The sequence below is a fragment of the Somniosus microcephalus genome, chromosome 9, assembly GCF_052327205.1.
Source record: "Somniosus microcephalus isolate GS21.2 chromosome 9, FLI_Smic_1.0, whole genome shotgun sequence".
Lineage (NCBI taxonomy): Eukaryota > Metazoa > Chordata > Chondrichthyes > Squaliformes > Somniosidae > Somniosus > Somniosus microcephalus.
The window spans coordinates 188,081,780-188,092,167 of record NC_140995.1 but is presented as its reverse complement, the minus strand read 5'-3'; positions in this window follow the sequence as shown (position 1 = coordinate 188,092,167).

Here is a 10,388-nt window from a genome sequence, read left to right as displayed (position 1 = left end):
ACCTGCTTCCTCTAATTGGACCGGGAAACGTGCTGGGTGGGCTTAACAAGCCTCATCAATGTAAAATCATTTTCCAGAGTGGAGCCAACATTTTGAAACCAGAAGTTGCTGTCAGTTACGCCCTGCTCCTCCACAGGGTGCACTGATGCAGTCCTTGCCGATGGAATCTGCATGGAAATCACTGTAATGGCGTGAACTTAGGCTAATTTCCCACTAAAGACAGATGAAAAAGTTCGGGCTGGTGCAATCAGGAGTAACTGAGTTTTTAACGGCATAATAAATGATAATTACTGCTGAACAACCTCTCTGGCCCTGAAAAAATTATTTTACAAATGTGGAGTCTCATTCCCTAAGAAGAAAATTCATGCTGCAGATTTTTTTTGAAATTAAATTAATTTTTTAATTTTTTTTCTGTTTTTCTCTTTTATGTCTCTTCCTTAATCCAATGTGTATGTCCCAATCTTTATTTCACTTCCTGTACAATGATTAAATGTAATTTATATTTCCTGTTTTTTACTTCCTGCTTTGCAGTCTGTGTGTCTCAGTGAGGATTTAATAATCGGATTGGCTGAAGAGCCTCCCTGCCGTGCTTGCACAGATCACAGACATCACAGATCCACTGTAAAGGGTGCCCCATTGGATCAGATGCCCGATTACTAGAAATCTCCACTGACAAGCCTGTGAAAAGTCTCTGGGCAACTGTGAAAGCGATTCCTTTGTCGCTCACAGCAAAATCTGGGCCATTATATTAGTAGAAGATCACACCTAAGCTTTATCGATGAAATCATTCTGAATCTAATTTCAGACAAGTAACTGGGAGGGATTAGTAAATCTGCGAATGTGTTTTCATTTGGTTGTGAATCAGCTGCTAATTTTCATTCGATCTGCAATAACAGACTTTGTGTAAACCGGGCTGTTCTTGCAATGCTTTAAAAACAGCTGTTAACTTGGGCTTTTTTGCATTGAAAGCTAACCCACCCCCATCCATAAGAATGCATTTGTCAAGAGCATGTTCTGCCTTGTCATCCTAAGGACAGCTGAGTGGATTTCAACAGATTATTTGTTAAATGTCGATTTAAAGCCACTCATAAACAAATCCTCAAGTCAAAATTTTCAGCATAGGTCACAATGGAGCACAGGTTAATGTGACTGAACAAGAGCATTCTGTATCTAACAGAAAAAATGTTCACTTATCCAGGCCTAAATTGTTCCTTTCCCCAAACCCTACTAAGCCTCTATTGAAAGAGAAATAATATATAGGCCTAGAAATTCAGTTGTTAGCGCCAGCCGCAAGCGCCTTAGGAGGAGGAGAAGTGGGGTGCTAAGCGGCTAGCGCCCGGGTGCAGCGCTATCTGCACCTCTCGCAAACTTCACTCAAGATTTAGCGGCGGCGCAAAACCACAGCGCCCGCTCAGCTGCGCGCGCAGATCCTGACGTCGTTTCATGGAGCAACGCCCTTGGTGCGCCCCGAACCGGAACTTCAGTGGCGCCACCCTTCTGTGCGCCTGGCGCCCCTAGCGACTGGTTGAGTGGAATGGTTCCCAGTCGCTGCGGGGCGTGGGGGACGCTATTTAAAGGGGACTCCTCCTGCATTATAAGTGGCAGCCATTTTGTGCCAATCCTTCTGTGTGAGAGACGGATATTTGGAGAGAGACAAAGGGAGAGAGCTTTCTGGTTTGACTGAGTGCTCGCACAGGTACTTGTGGCTTCAGGCCAGAGCTTTGCACTTGGATTTAACTTTCAGTGCCATAGCCTTGAGTCGCCACATATAATGGGGGCTGCAATGGGTGGAAACGTTGGCTTACTGCATTGCATTCAAAGGGCTCAGAGACGCCATGAGAGAGTGCCAGTCATGGCCAGATGGAGAAGGGCCAACAGGCGTCGGCACAGGAAGCCTTACCCACCCAGGTATACCGCCAGCAGTTCTCATATCTGAACATGTCTGAGGAGCAGTGTGTTCGGAGGCTGCGATTCAGAAGGGAGGTGGTCACTGAGATCTGCCACCTGCTTCATAGAGATCTGCAGCCACAGCTGAGGAGCAGGACGTCTCTGTTGGTGGCAGTGAAGGTGATGGTGGCTCTCAACTTCTATGCCACCGGCTCCTTCCAATCCGCTACTGGAGACATTGCCATCATCTCCCAGTACATTGCTGCATCCGCCAGGTGACCAATGCCCTTTTCCAAAGGAGACGTCAGTTCATCTCCTTCCCCATGACCCTGGACAAGCAGCAAGAGCATGCAATGGGATTTGGAGGAATAGCGGGCCTCCCCATGGTCCAGGGCGCCATTGACTGCACGCATGTGGCTTTGCGGGCACCTCTACAGAATGCCGAGGATTACCGCAACCGGAAGGGCTACCAATCGCTCAACGTCCAGTTGGTGTGTGACCACAGGCAGCTCATACTAGCTGTCAATGCCCGCTTTCCAGGCAGCAGCCACGATGCCTTCATCCTGCGCCAGACTTCTGTGGCAGACATTTTCGAAGCCCAGGCTCACCCATGAGGATGGCTTCTCGGGGACAAAGGCTATCCTTTGTGCACCTGGCTGATGACCCCGCTCCGTCCGCCCAGCACCCCTGCTGAAGAGCAATACAATGACAGCCATCAAGCTACCAGGAACATCATTGAGCACACAATCTGCGTGCTCAAGCAACGGTTCCGCTGTCTGGATCGTTCTGGAGGAGCCCTACAGTACTCGCCTGAGCGAGTCTCCCATTTCATTGTAGTGTGCTGCATGCTGCACAACCTGGCTACCCTCAGGACTCAGCCACTGCCAGCAGACATTGGAGGACCAATAGAGGAGGAGGAGGAGGAGGAGGAGCACCAAGACGGGAGGGAGGCACAAAGTGCAAGGGCCGTCTGTTGGCGGCTTATTGCAACTCATTTCTAGGCACCCTCTCAGGGAATGGCTTGTGCCAATGAAAGAACATGAATGGAGCCGCTCCGCAAGCCCTCGGCCGGTCAAGGCAACAAATATTTCAAAGTGCAAACATGGACAATGTGATTAAAGAAATTTTTTTACTGTGCAAACTCTGTGCCCTTCCCGCATGACAAACTAATTCAGATAAATCCCCCAAAAAACAGTCAGAGACATAACTGGCTCTCACAACCTTGAGAAAATGAATAAAACAGATAAACAAAAATGACCATGATCCTCGGCCTTCATATAAAAAAAAACACAACAGTCTCAGCCTTCATAAAAAACAAACACAACAGTCTCGGCCTTCATATAGAAAAAAAACATTTGGCCACACCTTCTACTTTTTCCCCTGCGAGGGTGGTCCGCCTCACTTCCGCAAGTGGCCCCTTCCCGCCCTGCAGCTCCTCCTCAATGGGACCCCAGTGGCTGCAGAGAGGCTGGGGGAAGGCTGCTGAGGGTCAGATGGTGAGACGGCAGGTGCCCTTGGGGGACGGCCTGGACCAGCTCTGGGCCTGGAGGGCCTGGCTGCTGACTGCTCCAACTCTGCTTGGGCGGCAGCAGTCTGTCCTATGGGTGGTGGCAGCTGCAGTGGAGGAGTGACAGTTTTGGCTGCAGGAATGCTGCCAACCTGACAGAGCACAGGCACTCCCTGGTCGGCTGATACACTGGCACTCACACGGGCCAGCACTGCAGCATGCGCAGCAATCTGCTGAAGCACAGACTGCTGGGCTGCTGCGGCACGGCAAGTGCCCCGGCGATGCCTGGCCGATCCAGCGAGGGTGGCAGCAGTTAGTGTCCGTGTGGCCCTGATCTGTGTCTGCATCAGGCCAGCCAGTGAATGTACGGCATGACTGAGCACTTGGCTGGAAGCCGCCTGTGCTGCACCGAAGTCCTGCAGACTCCTGGCCTGTGCTGCCCCGAATTCCTGAGCACTCCTTGCCAGTGACTCTATGGAGTCAGGCATCCTTGCCACTGCAGCCATGAACTCAGTGTGCCTGCGCTCAGCCTGGGCGCCCACTTCACCAAGGAGCCGCACCTCCTCTGCGCTCACCGTAGCAGGACTGGAGGCCGCACTCACCCTCCGGGGAGAAGGCCGCCGAGCTTCCCCACCCCTCCCGCGTTGCTGCAGCCCGCTGGGCCCCGGAGCTTCACTCTCCTCAGATCCTTCCCCCCTGCTCCCCTCCAGGGAAGACGTGTCCCCATCATGGCCATGGGCTGCCTCGGCTGAGGGTGGCACTGATGGGCGGCTTCCTCTTCCTCCTCCTCGAAATCAGAATCACTGACAGTGGCAGCTTGAGGGCCCGCCTCCTCACCTGGCGATTCAGCATCTGAAAGCAGGGAGGCACAAGAGTTGTTTTAGAGTGAGGACAGGGCGGCAGCAAGGGAGGCATGAGTGCTGCTGTGCACTGCATTGGTTCAATAGTGGCAAAGGATGCTGGTGTGAGGGACAAGTGGAAAGAGAGAGGTCAAAAAGGTGATGACCTTACCATTGCTGTCCAGAACAGGGTCGGCATCTCCACTGGTGACGGGGCCAATCAGCCGGCCTGCCATAATGTGCGCCACACGCTGCTCCAGGTTGCTGAGCTCTTTGAGGTCAGGACGGCCTCACCCGGTCCGTCACTGCTGCCTGCAATTGTGTGCCAGCTTGCCCTGCAAGAGAAAAGACGGCCTCTAAGTACAGTGTCAAGCCCTGATCTTGCCTGCACTGCTTCCCATGGTGGAATAGCCCTGACAGTGTCAAGCCCTGATCTTGCCTGCACTGCTTCCCATGGTGGAATAGCCCTGACAGTGTCAAGCCCTGATCTTGCCTGCACTGCTTCCCATGGTGGAACAGCACTGACAGTGTCAAGCCCTGATCTTGCCTGCCCTGCCTCCCATGGTGGAATAGCCCTGACAGTGTCAAGCCCTGATCTTGCCTGCACTGCTTCCCATGGTGGAATAGCCCTGACAGTGTCAAGCCCTGATCTTGCCTGCACTGCCTCCCATGGTGGAATAGCCCTGAGTGTCAAGCCCTGATCTTGCCTGCACTGCTTCCCATGGTGGAGTAGCTCTGACAGTGTCAAGCCCTGATCTTGCCTGCACTGCTTCCCATGGTGGAATAGCCCTGACAGTGTGTAAAGTGCGGAATGTGCAAGTGGTTTTCATGAGAGTCCCATAGCTCTTGGATGAGGGCTGGGCATTGGGGCTTTCAGGTCCCTTTGGCCAGAAACTGAGGTGCACATGCAGGGATGAACAGGATAGTGGAAAGGGTACTCACCCTGACAACCCGAGTGAGGTCGTTGAACTTTTTCCTGCATTGAAGTGCAGTCCTGGCAACCATGCTGTTGGTGGTCACCCTGTTTGCCACCTCCCTTAAGGCTTTTCGGTATTCGCTGGGAAGCGGCCTCCTCCCACTGTCAGGGAAGAGGACAGGTCGCCTGTGCTCTACTGTGCCAACCAGTAGCTTCAGGGCACCCTCGCTGAAGCGCTCCGCTCGCTCCCTAGACTTCTGCATGGTCCTGGGCGTTGAAATGATGATTCAGCAATGGTCAGGCCTTGCTTCAGGGCTGCAGTGTGCAGGGCATGGCAGCCAAACAAGTCCACCCTCCCCCTTTAAGAGCTGACCGGCACCAGCGTGTCTGCCTTCAATCAACAACTCGCCGCACCTGCGCTGCGCCCGCCCTTGGTGTTAGCGCTTCGGCACGCCATCTTAGTGCCTTATGATAGTCGTGCATCGCCTGCTTTAGCGCAGCTGCAACCTCTTGGGGCGATACAACTGAATATCGGCAAAGGTGGCACTAAGTTGCGCCGGGCGCTAAATTTAGCGAATGCCCGGCTGTAGCGCCCCAAACGTGGCTATACTGAATTTCTAGGCCATAATGTTTTATCTTCCATATTTACTTAATCTATTTCATAAAGTTTTCATGTTTCTTCACCTCTACCTGCATTGTATCTAAGCTTTTCTTCTCAGTTATGAGGACAGGACAGTTGAACTTATTGACATCTCCATGTTTGCCATCAGCACAATTTCTTGGTTGAGCCACCTAGAGTTTGATAGAAAGGAAATCCTTACCTGGTTTTCCTTTCTTTCTCAGATGACTTAGTGTTGAAATTGCTATTCTAAAGGAAGTATTTATGTCAAACTCTATCTCAGGAAGCTGAATTGGTGGGATAGAGTGTGTGGGGTTGAAATGTGTATGCATTGTACCCATTTTCTTTTCAGGCATAAAGCAGGCGCAAAGCAACCAATTTAGCAGTGAAAAGTCCTGCTCCCAATCTGCGCTTTCCAGCCAATGTGAAGTGTAGTCACTGTTATAAAATAGTGAAATATGGCAGCCAATTTGTGCACAGCAAAGTCCCACAAACAGCAAGGAGATAAATGAGCGGAGAATCTGCTTTGGTGGTAGTGGTTGAGGGATAAATGGTGGCCAGCACACTGGATGAAGTCCTCTGATTGTAATGATCAATAACATGTCATTCTATAGTGGACACTAGGTGGAGCCGTAGAGCTGTGTAGAGCTGTATATAGCTGTATGTATATAAGACTACACTACCCAGCTGTATGTATATTAAGACTACATTACCCATGAGGCACTAGGCTACCCAGAAGACAGCAGTCAAGATGGATGCCTCTACAGATACTGTACCTAGTCCACATGTGCTCAATAAAAGTGTCTAGCAAAAGCTAGCTGTGTTCATAATAAGAATGTCTATTTATTAATGAACATAAGATGGTACCAGGATGGTGAAGATCTGCTGAAAATTGTGAAAAGCGACATGGAGAATTTGAAGCCACCAGAGCGTTTGAAACTCACAGGACTACAATTGGCAGACTTTTAAACAACAATTCGAACTCTACATTGCAGCCATCGGATTCGGTACGAAGCCAGGCACAAGGAAGATAGCGTTGCTGCTTATGGTTGCAGGCCCACAGGCAATAGAGGTATTTAATACATTTGTATTTAATCCAGATGAGAACAGAGAAAAATCAGAAGATGTGCTAAAAAAATTTGATGCACATTGCTCTCCCAAAAAGAATGAGACCTATGAAAGATATATCTTCCGTTCTCGGACACAGCAGCAAAATGAGACTTTTGATAGCTTTATAACTGATCTGAAACTGAAAGCACAGACATGTAATTTCTCTGAGCTCAAAGCATCCATGATTCGTGACCAGATTGTGTTTGGTATTCATGATAAAAAAGTCAGGGAACGTCTGTTGAGAGAAACCGAACTAAATTTGGAAAATGCAGTGAAAATATGCCAAGCCAGCGAGCTAGCTCGAAAGCACGCGAAGACTTTCAGTGAAATCAATAATGATGCGATTGTAATGAGTGATAATGCTGCTGCCAGTGCTGTGTCCTACAAGGGGAAGAAACGTGGGCAGAACAGAAATGAAAAGCAATCGGAGGATGAAGTTTTTAATTGTAAACGCTGTGGTTACAAACACCAGTTAAGACAATGCCCAGCGTTTGGAAAAATGTGCACAAAGTGTAATGGAAAGAATTACTTTGCCAAACAATGCTTTTCAAAAGTACAAACTAAGAAAGGGCAACGAGTTAATGTAATTGAGGACACTGATTTAAGTGAGACATTTTTTGTGGGAATGGTGTCATGTGACAATATCAAAAAGGATACAGAAAATGTGCAGCCCTCAGAAATGGACAATGCTGAACATAAAGTTAATGCAGCAAAAGAGGACAAATGGATGATCCCACTGCAGGTAAATGGAGCATTAGTTACCTTGAAACTAGACACTGGTGCAAAAGCAAACTTAATCAGTATGAGTGACATTAACAATATGAAAGAAAAGCCCAAAATACAGAAAAAGTCAGTACTACTGAAGGACTATAATGAACAGAAAATAGATAGCTTAGGTGTATGCAGACTTAAAGTGACAGTCAAAGACAAAGTGCATCATCTCATGTTTTCTGTTGTGGCTGAAAGACTTGATTCACTACTGGATGACAAAGCTTGTGAGGACTTAGAACTGGTCAAGAGAGTCTACCGTATAAACTGTACCATAAGCAGACCAGGTGACTCAGTGGATTCTGTAGTGAATAATTTCCAGGATGTGTTCAAAGGATTTGGAGTTCTACCATTCACTTACAAGATCCAGCTAAAGGAGGATGCTCAGCCAGTGGTACATGCTCCACGAAGAGTTCCAGCACCCCTGCGTGACCGGCTCAAGAATGAACTGGACAGAATGACCACACTAGGAGTCATCAGGAGAGTTGAAGAGCCAACAGACTGGGTTAACTCCATGGTATGTGTAAAGAAAAAGAACAATGATCTAAGAATATGCATGGATCCAAAGGACTTAAATGCAAACATAAAACGTGAACACTACCAGATTCCCAAGCAAGAAGAAATCACCAGTGAAATGTCAGGTGCCAGATACTTTACAAAGCTCGATGCCTCACAAGGATTTTGGCAACTAAAACTGGATGAAGAGAGCACCAAATACTGTACCTTCGACACACCATTTGGCAGGTATTGTTTCCTCAGAATGCCTTTCGGGATAATATCTGCATCTGAAATCTTTCATAGAGCGATGGAACACATAATTGAAGGTCTGGAAGGAGTTCGGGTCTATGTTGATGACATCATCATCTGGGGCTCCACACTGAAAGAACACAATGAGAGACTGACTAAAGTGCTACAGAGCATACGCCGGAATGGACTGAAGCTCAACAAAGCCAAGTGTCAGTTTGGCGTCCAGAAGTCACTTTCCTAGGAGATAATCTATCTGGTAAAGGAATAGAGCCAGATATGGAAAAAGTAAACGCCATACTCAAAATGCCCCGACCCACTGACAAAAAAGGAGTGTTACGCATCATGGGGATGATAAACTTCATTGGAAAGTTCATTCCTAACTTGTCAGCCAAGACAGCCTGTCTGCGAGACCTGCTACATAAAACAAATGAGTTTGCATGGACAGAAAGACATGAACAAGAGTGGATAAACCTCAAAACAGTGCTGACAACCACACCTGTACTCACCTTCTTTGACCCAACAAAAAGAATCAAAGTGGCAACAGTTTATAGCACATTATGATTTTCAGCACATCACATCCAGTCCTTTGTATGCTCAGTCAAATGGTAAGGCAGAGAAAGGTGTTCAAGTTCTCAAGCAGCTACTGAAGAAAGTGACAGAAAGCAAGTCTGATCCTTATCTCGCCCTGCTGAGCTACCGAGCCTCACCTTTAGACTGTGGTTCTTCACCTGCTGAACTACTAATGGGTTGCAAGTTGTGCACCACGCTACCCTGCTGTGCAAAAGAACAGCAAAGTGAGGAACTGAGACAGAGACTTCAACTGTTAAAGCTGAAACAGAAATCATACTATGACAAGTCATCCAAAACTCTAAAACCATTGACAAGGGATGATGTTGTCAGGATTGAGGATCCAGATGCATGGAACAGGAAAGCTACAGTTCTTGAGGAAGTAGGACCAAGGTCATACACTGTTAGAACTGAGGAAGGACAGATTCTCAGGAGGAACCGTCGTTCCCTCCTAAAAACACAAGAGACTATTCAAGACCATATTGAAGACAATGCCGCAACTGCATCTTGTCATTCACCGCCAGAGCAATCTCATGAAGACACATCAGACTTACCTGTGTTGAGAAGATCCACACGTGAAGTAAAAAAGCCTGATAGACTTAATCTTTGAGTACAATGTAAAGCTTCGAAAATGTGTTGACTGTTTTGAAAATGTTTATGTTTATAGAGCACTAACAAAAGTGTTACTGATATTATCTTTATTGTTTTCTTGAAAGTTGATTGATATTGATTTTGTTAAACCTCAAAGAAAGGGGGATGTAATGATCAATAACATGTCACTCTATAGTGGACACTAGGTGGAGCCGTAGAGCTGTGTAGAGCTGTATATAGCTGTATGTATATAAGACTACACTACCCAGCTGTATGTATATTAAGACTACATTACCCATGAGGCACTAGGCTACCCAGAAGACAGCAGTCAAGATGGATGCCTCTACAGATACTGTACCTAGTCCACATGTGCTCAATAAAAGTGTCTAGCAAAAGCTAGCTGTATTCATAATAAGAATGTCTATTTATTAATGAACATAAGACTGATCTTCTTTGAATAGCGCCATGGAATCTTTTATATCTACCTGAGAATGCAGACAGGGCCTCGGTTTAATGTATTATTCAAATGTCAGCCTAGATTATATGCTCAAGTCTTTGGATTAGGGCTTAAATGCATAGGGCTCTGACTCAGGAGAGAGCACTACCCTTGAGGTGACAGCTTAAAATAGTTCTCTTGCATTGGTCCTCTCTGTGGCTGAAATTTCAAATTCAGGAACAGTCTCCATATAGTACAAAAATGCAACCAATATCTCTATTCATTTACAATGTGTTAGTCTAACGTGCATTGGTTTGATGTCTAGATGGTACAAATTGATATATTTAAGGATATTTTACTATGATGATATCAGAACTGAGTTGTTGCAGCAAAGGATTTGC